This window comes from Pezoporus wallicus, unplaced genomic scaffold (assembly GCF_028554395.1).
Source record: "Pezoporus wallicus isolate ANWC-B61680 ecotype Strahan unplaced genomic scaffold, APGP_CSIRO_Pwel_v1 contig_7011, whole genome shotgun sequence".
Taxonomy (NCBI): domain Eukaryota; kingdom Metazoa; phylum Chordata; class Aves; order Psittaciformes; family Psittacidae; genus Pezoporus; species Pezoporus wallicus.
The window spans coordinates 2,061,504-2,067,948 of NW_026638234.1; the positions used below are offsets into that span (position 1 = coordinate 2,061,504).

Consider the following 6,445-nt stretch of genomic DNA (forward strand, 5'->3'; position numbering starts at 1 on the left):
CCCTCCTGTCACAAACCGTCCCATTAGGTCAGGTCACGGTGCCTAAGAGATGAGAACCAGTCAAGATCTAGATGATCCAGACCGCCTAATGGAAAATCTAACAGAAGTTTTCAAAGTAGCAGTGGTTTTTGCAAGGCTTGACCATAAGTCACATAACTAGATCTCATTAAAAAGTTTCCTTTAGCCTTTTTAAATTCACCTGAATTTCCTAAATTGTTGAACAAGACCAAATTGAAAGTCTGTGCCTACGTTCAATGTAATCTAATCCTGACCAGTTTATCCCCTTCAAAAAAAAAAAACATGGTTGAAAGGACATTTTTGCAACATCTGGGCCATTTACATATGTGCCCAAGCAAAAAGATGTGGTCCAGATTTCAGCTCCTCCAAAAGCCAGGAAAGACCAATGATGGGGACTGGGTTCTTGCTGCTGCAGATGCAGTTTTCCAATAGGAAGTTTTTGGCCGGGTTCAGTCACCCTCTTTCAGTGTTGTGATGTTGTTATATTTAGCAAAGAAACCTTGCAAATGAGCAGACTAAAATGCTGTAGTTCTCAATATTATCTTTGTTTTCACCCCCATCCCTTACCAGCAGGAAACATGGGAGACTGGAGGGTCAAACTGTCCATTTCCTTGCCCTGTGGGAAAAAAAAACAAACAGTAGTTTATGTACAAGATACAAGAAATATTTAAGTAGTGACCCTAGAATACCTACAGCATGCAGTATTTTTCTGTTTCCTGCATTGTCTTCATAGGTTGAGTTTTCTGGAACCCTGCTAGAGAGCCTTTACATTAGCCCTGCCCACTCCTCCAGCAACCTGCATGGGCAGGTCCAGCCCCTTTCCATTGGAGAACTGCCTACACAGCTCTCTAATGATTTTGCTTAAGTTTCTGCTGTGCTGACAAGGAGCACTTTGTTAGAGTCGAAGGCAACAAAAGCAACTTCCTGGAAGGAAGTAAGTCAGGGGTGACCTAATATGTCTCCTAGTAGATGAATCTCCAGTTCCACTGTGGGCTGGGGCCAGTGCCTGGAGCCATGCAGTGGGTCCACCAGCCTCCTGTTTGGTTGCTTTACAGACAGGTATGGGGAGCAGTGACACCATGGGAGAGCATTAGGCATCTTCACAAGGGAGTCCTCTTCCCCAGTTTCCTCCCACCACCTCCCTGGGAAACCTGTTGTGAAGTGAGAAGCATCTTCTCTCTTTGGTGGTCAAGGGAGCTGCAGTGGGTTGGGGCACCTAACCATTGTACACCTGAAGCCCGGTGTGATGAATCCCAGTGATTTCATTTGTAATACAGTATGGGTGGAGTTCAATTTGCAAGAGAGGTAGCTCCATCCCAACTGCTCATTATTTTACAGGAAAAGCAAAATTTACCCTTCCCCTTTCTCTGCTTTATTTGTTTGTACACAGTTAGTGTGCTAATAGCTAGCTAAACCCCAGTGCACATCTTTCCCTGCCCTGCGCAGGAGAACTGCTGCCTGCTTTGCCCCCACTCCGTATCTGCAAGCTTGTGGCAGGAAGGACTGTGAAGGAGAAGGCATTTCTCCCTTTTTTATTTATTTTGTTTCTTATTCTACTTCACTGTGTAAAAATGTAATTGAACGTCAGTGCAAAGTCATGGCTGATTTCCCCTTCCAGTTATCTCACTATTACTCTATCAAGGTAGTGGGAGTTACTGCAGATAACTGCTAACATACAGGGGAGGAGAAGCAGGGCTCGAATAAATCCAGTGTTACAGTTCAAAGGGATTAAAATGAGAGAAAGAGAGAAAGGGAAGAGCTAAAATGAAAGAAGTTTGAAAGAAACAAAAAAATCACTGTCTTTGGGGAGCTATGTACTTTCTCCAGGGAGTTTTCCTACTAGATAAATCTTTGAGATGGTGGAACAAGGTATTTAAATCTCTGCTTCAATACAGGAAAAAGAAGAAGAAAGTAAAGAGCCAGCAAAACAAAAGCGTGCCTTTTTTCTGGCAAAACAATATACCTCTTGCTTTAAAAAAAAAAAGCTTGCTATATCCTACTGATAATTATACCTTCAGCAAATGGTCTTTTAAATTCAAATGCATTTTTCTGCTGAGAAGCCAACATTTGGACTTGAATAATCTTCTTTCAACCTGATAATGTTGGAGTTTTGTGAATGCATGTGTCTGTACATATATATATGTATATAATTGCTGTGTTTGGGATGAATTTGAACATTTGCTTTTTAGTGGGAACTGTGTTCTTGCCTGTGTAGGTCAATGGACCCAACACAAGAAAGCATCAGTGAAAGCTCCCTGCTGGTCCCAGATCAGTGGCACTGGCACTGAGCCCCAGGACCAAAGCTTCTGCAGCATTTTTCAGGGTACTTTTCAGGGCTTCAAGGAAACTTGCAGGATTTTTAATGCCAGGTGTTGTGTGGCTAAGAGGCCTGGGTCTGGAAACCTATGTGGGTAACAGAAGTGCCATGCCAAAAATGCGGCACCATTTAATGATCTGTGTTGGAGAAGTTTAATCCTTTGGGTGCGAGGTTTATAATTCCACAGCGGATTAAGAGCCTTTGCTATTTAAGACTCTATGTTGGTGACCAATTTTTTTTTTATTTTTTTATTTTTTATCTATTGGGCCTGCAAACTGTATTTTCATATGAAAAGATAGAGTTTGGGTATTCAGGTGTTCAAGCTAAGCATGCTAATAAAAAAGGCACTTTATGCTGGAGGGGACGGTAAAAGAATTTCTGCTAATTTGAAAAGAGAGGTTTGAATCTGTCCTGATTTCAGTCCCAAAGAGCCAAGATAAAACTGGGCAAGATAGCCTACTCATGATTTTATTTTCAGTTCATTATAGTTGCCGTTCTGATGCTATGAATTAGCTGCAAAGCCTGCTTGACCTGTGCGAGGAGAGTGTGCTTTCCCAGGCAGGTGTTATCTCTGTTAATGTGTCTAGCACAAGGTTTGCTTTCCTTTCTGGAAACCCCAAATTTATCAAAATTATCACAGGGAAATAATTTACTGGCAAAGGCCTCCTCTCCATTTCTATCCTCTCCGACCACCTTTTGCTTTTGGTGCCTGTAAGCCCATGGATCTGATCCTGCCCCAGTGCCAGCAGTGCCCCAGCAAAAGGAACAGCAGCCAGCACTTGTGTAAGTGGAAGGGACGTGCATGCCTGCGATCACGCAGCACTGCAGCGATACCCTTCAGGCTGCCTGCCTGTCAGAGTGCCTTCCAGCCAAACAGACATACAGCTTCACAAAACAGGTGTTCTGCTCGTATTAATCATTGGGGTTACTGCGAAGCATTCCCACAGTCTGTAAATATCCACACATCAGTAGCGTTGTCCCTTTAAAAGGATTACTTCTTTAATTAGATCTATCATCCCCTTTTACAAACATTTCTCTAAGAGATACAGTGGTAAGAGCACCATACCGGCAAAGATAAACTGCCTTCTTTGAGAGAGCAACATTCCTGCTATTGAGATGGGCCCTTTGCCCGGGTCCTTGTTTTGCCCCATGAAGCTGCTATTCAGGTACAGCAGGGCTGAGGGCGCCTTGTTCAAGCTCAGAAACTGTTTGTGAGGCTGTGGCAGACTTGGACTTTTCCAACTGGCACTGAGCAGAAAGAGATGCTTGTTTCCCCACTATCGGAGGGGGGGAAAAGGAGAAGGGGGCCAGTGCAGGTGGTGCTCCATCAGTAAAATGCTGTTGGAAGAAAAGCTTGCAGGTGCTGGCTCTGAAAATGGACGGGTGCTTCCTGGGCCCGGGGCAAGCTGAAGAGGACTGCCAAGGCCAGACAGAACCGCTCTGTTGCCTTAAGAGTGCATAAAAAAAGATGTTTCAATGCTGTCGTCGGATCTGGGTGGTTTGCCACAGAGGACAAAAAGTCTCCTGTAAAATTGGATTTAAATAGTCCTATCTCACTTGTGCTCTGGGTGACCAGATTCAATTGTGCCGGTGTCCCCTCTGCAGTATGATATCATAGCTTCAGAGGAAGGCTTTATTTAGAGGTCACATTAGTTTGTCCTGTGGATGTAATCATTTTTTGTGTCATGGACAATGTTTTACTGTGAAGATATGGGCCAGATGGCTCAGCCACTTGCAGTCCAGAGTTAAACAGGCTCTTTATTGTGGGTGAATAAACAGAACCTATTGTCCCCTGCTCGTGAAACTCTAGTGTCCACTGCCGGGTAAAGATGAAGTATGAAATTTTCACGGCTGAGGGAAGAATATGTAAAACAACAAGTAAAAGGGGTGTGGGCTTCCAAAACATATCCTCATTGTCTCTTCTGTTTTTTTTCTCCTAGTAAATATCCGTGAGGTATTTTCATGCCTTGCCATTGTCTAATGTTGCTAGGCACTCGTGTCCCCTCCATCCTCTGCCCCCTCACTGGCAAACATCTTCCACCACGACTGCACCCATGGCTGTGGGGTTCAGGAGCATCATGCCTTGGTTTCTTGCTTGTAGGTCCCTGTACAGGTGTGGTGCCTGGGCAGGTAGATCATTGCCAAGTCCATCACTGGTAATTTATTGTTTTGTACCCCTGAAAGCTCTCCCTTGGCTGTGGCTCTCCCACGAGCTGGTAACACACAGAGCACTGGCCAGCAAGTGAAGAGGGAAAAAGGTGTTTTCCTCCAGACCAAAGAGGTAAAATTCATTTTTCTCCCCATTTTTCTCCCCCAGGCCTGGCAGAGTAATTCAGAGGGTTTTTTTCCTGAAGAAAACATACATTTTCTGTTTAAACTCACCCCATCCATAGTTTCCTGTATGGCAATGTCAGAAGTATTTCTTTCCTCTCTCTAATTGCAACCAAAGCCAACCTTGACTGGCAAGGAGAAAGTCCCTGACAGGTTTGGGTTCAGTCCAGACCTTCTCAGAGACTCTGTCAGGCAACTATTTGACAGTATGCAAATGTATGCAAATGGGGGGACACTGGCCGAACACCTGCAGAAAGTGTCCATCCCCACTCCTTCTATGCTCTACCTCCTCCGCACGTGGGGCTTTGAAATGCTGCTTCGTCTCCCTCTGTCAGTTTATTATGCGTTCGTCAGCAGAACGTGGGGCTGGTGAAAACCGCGCTCTTTGTCCTGCCAGGCGGCAGAGCCCCATGTGGAAGGGCCAGTGCCAGGAATGGTGCGATGGCTTCCATCCAGCCCTTGTGAATCCTCCTTTCTGTCTTTTAGGACCTTCCCTTCAGCATCCCAACCCTTTTGGGGTTGCCCATGTCAAGGAAGGCCTTCTGTTTTCCTGGGAGTAAAGACATCATGTCGGTGGAGTCTCAGCCGAACAAAAAGGCTTTCTTGCCAGCAGCTGGAGTGCACGGCTGCGAGGGGCTGTGCATGCACCGCATGAAAACCTGTGACCGACTCCAGCCGGTGAGGGAGGGAGGGAGGGAGGGAGGAAGGAAGGAAGGAAGAAAGGAAGGAAGGAGAGACACCTAGAATAAAGCAAAGTTGCCAGCTGTGTACTGGTTGTCAAAGAGAAATGCTGGTTGCTGCAGTCATCAGGAGCAGCTGTGGGTCTCCTGCGTGCCCCCCATGGAGCAGATCCTAGAGTGGGATCTGGAGGTCTGGTGGGGTGGGGATGGAGGACACTGGGTGTTTTGGTTGCTTAAGTCTGCAGTGGGAAGGAGATGGAGAGAGGCATTTTGGAGTGCTCTTTAGAGAAGGCCTGCAAATTCAGGGAAATTTGGGACCTTCAGCCTGAATCCAGACCCTGGAAGGGAAAATCACTGGGTTTTGCAAACAGGCTTGTGGATCAAAGACATATATTCCTCACTAACTTTTAGTCAAAGGAAGGTGTGGACCCTTACAAGTCCTGCGTAACAGCCTCAGTTTTATACAGCTAAACACTCGAGGCTGTGGTGTCTGAGTGGTGGGTCTGTGGACTGCATAGAGATATGGCCCTCCAGCTCCCAGAGAGCTCACTGCTGAGACTGCACCACAACCCGAAACAGCTCTGACTGCTACTGGGGCAGCAGGCATCCTCCTCTGATCCATGGTCTCAATTAAAAATCCCTAGCCTGATGCCAGTGCTGGGCCTACCATGTGTATCTGACTCTATCAGGTGCAATCGCATGGCTATAAAGTCATAACCCATGGGTACTGGCCAAGTGGCAAACTGTGGCTAAACAACATGTTGTGCACCATAAGGCTAACTTCACACCACAGTGATGGCTAAGTCAGGGTTTTTGAGGCTGCCTGAAGAGAGCTGTGCCAGTGGAGGTAAGATCTGCACTTTGCTCAGTCGCTTGCATTAGGAGAAGCGAGGTCCTGCTGGATTTGAAACCGTGTGGTAAAATGTCAGTAAATATTTCAGAGCATGAGGCAGCGTTTAGACACCACAGCCATGTGTAATGCTGAGCTTTGAGGGTCAAAGGCCTGCCTTTGGACTGCCAAAATACAAGAACCACCCCTCAGATTTGGGATACTAATGGTTCTTGGAAACACAGGCGGGCTTCTGCTGAAAGCCAGGTG

The 6,445-nt window shown here is 46.1% G+C and overlaps 1 long non-coding RNA gene across 1 annotated transcript; it reads left to right on the forward strand.

Annotated features, from left to right (window-relative positions):
- The first annotated feature begins 453 nt into the window (after positions 1–453).
- On the forward strand, positions 454–5,991 carry LOC130599580 (uncharacterized). The gene is made up of 3 exons (XR_008972267.1): positions 454–952; positions 1,074–1,220; positions 2,234–5,991. It is a non-coding gene; the product is annotated as an uncharacterized LOC130599580 (long non-coding RNA).
- The last annotated feature ends 454 nt before the right edge of the window (positions 5,992–6,445 follow it).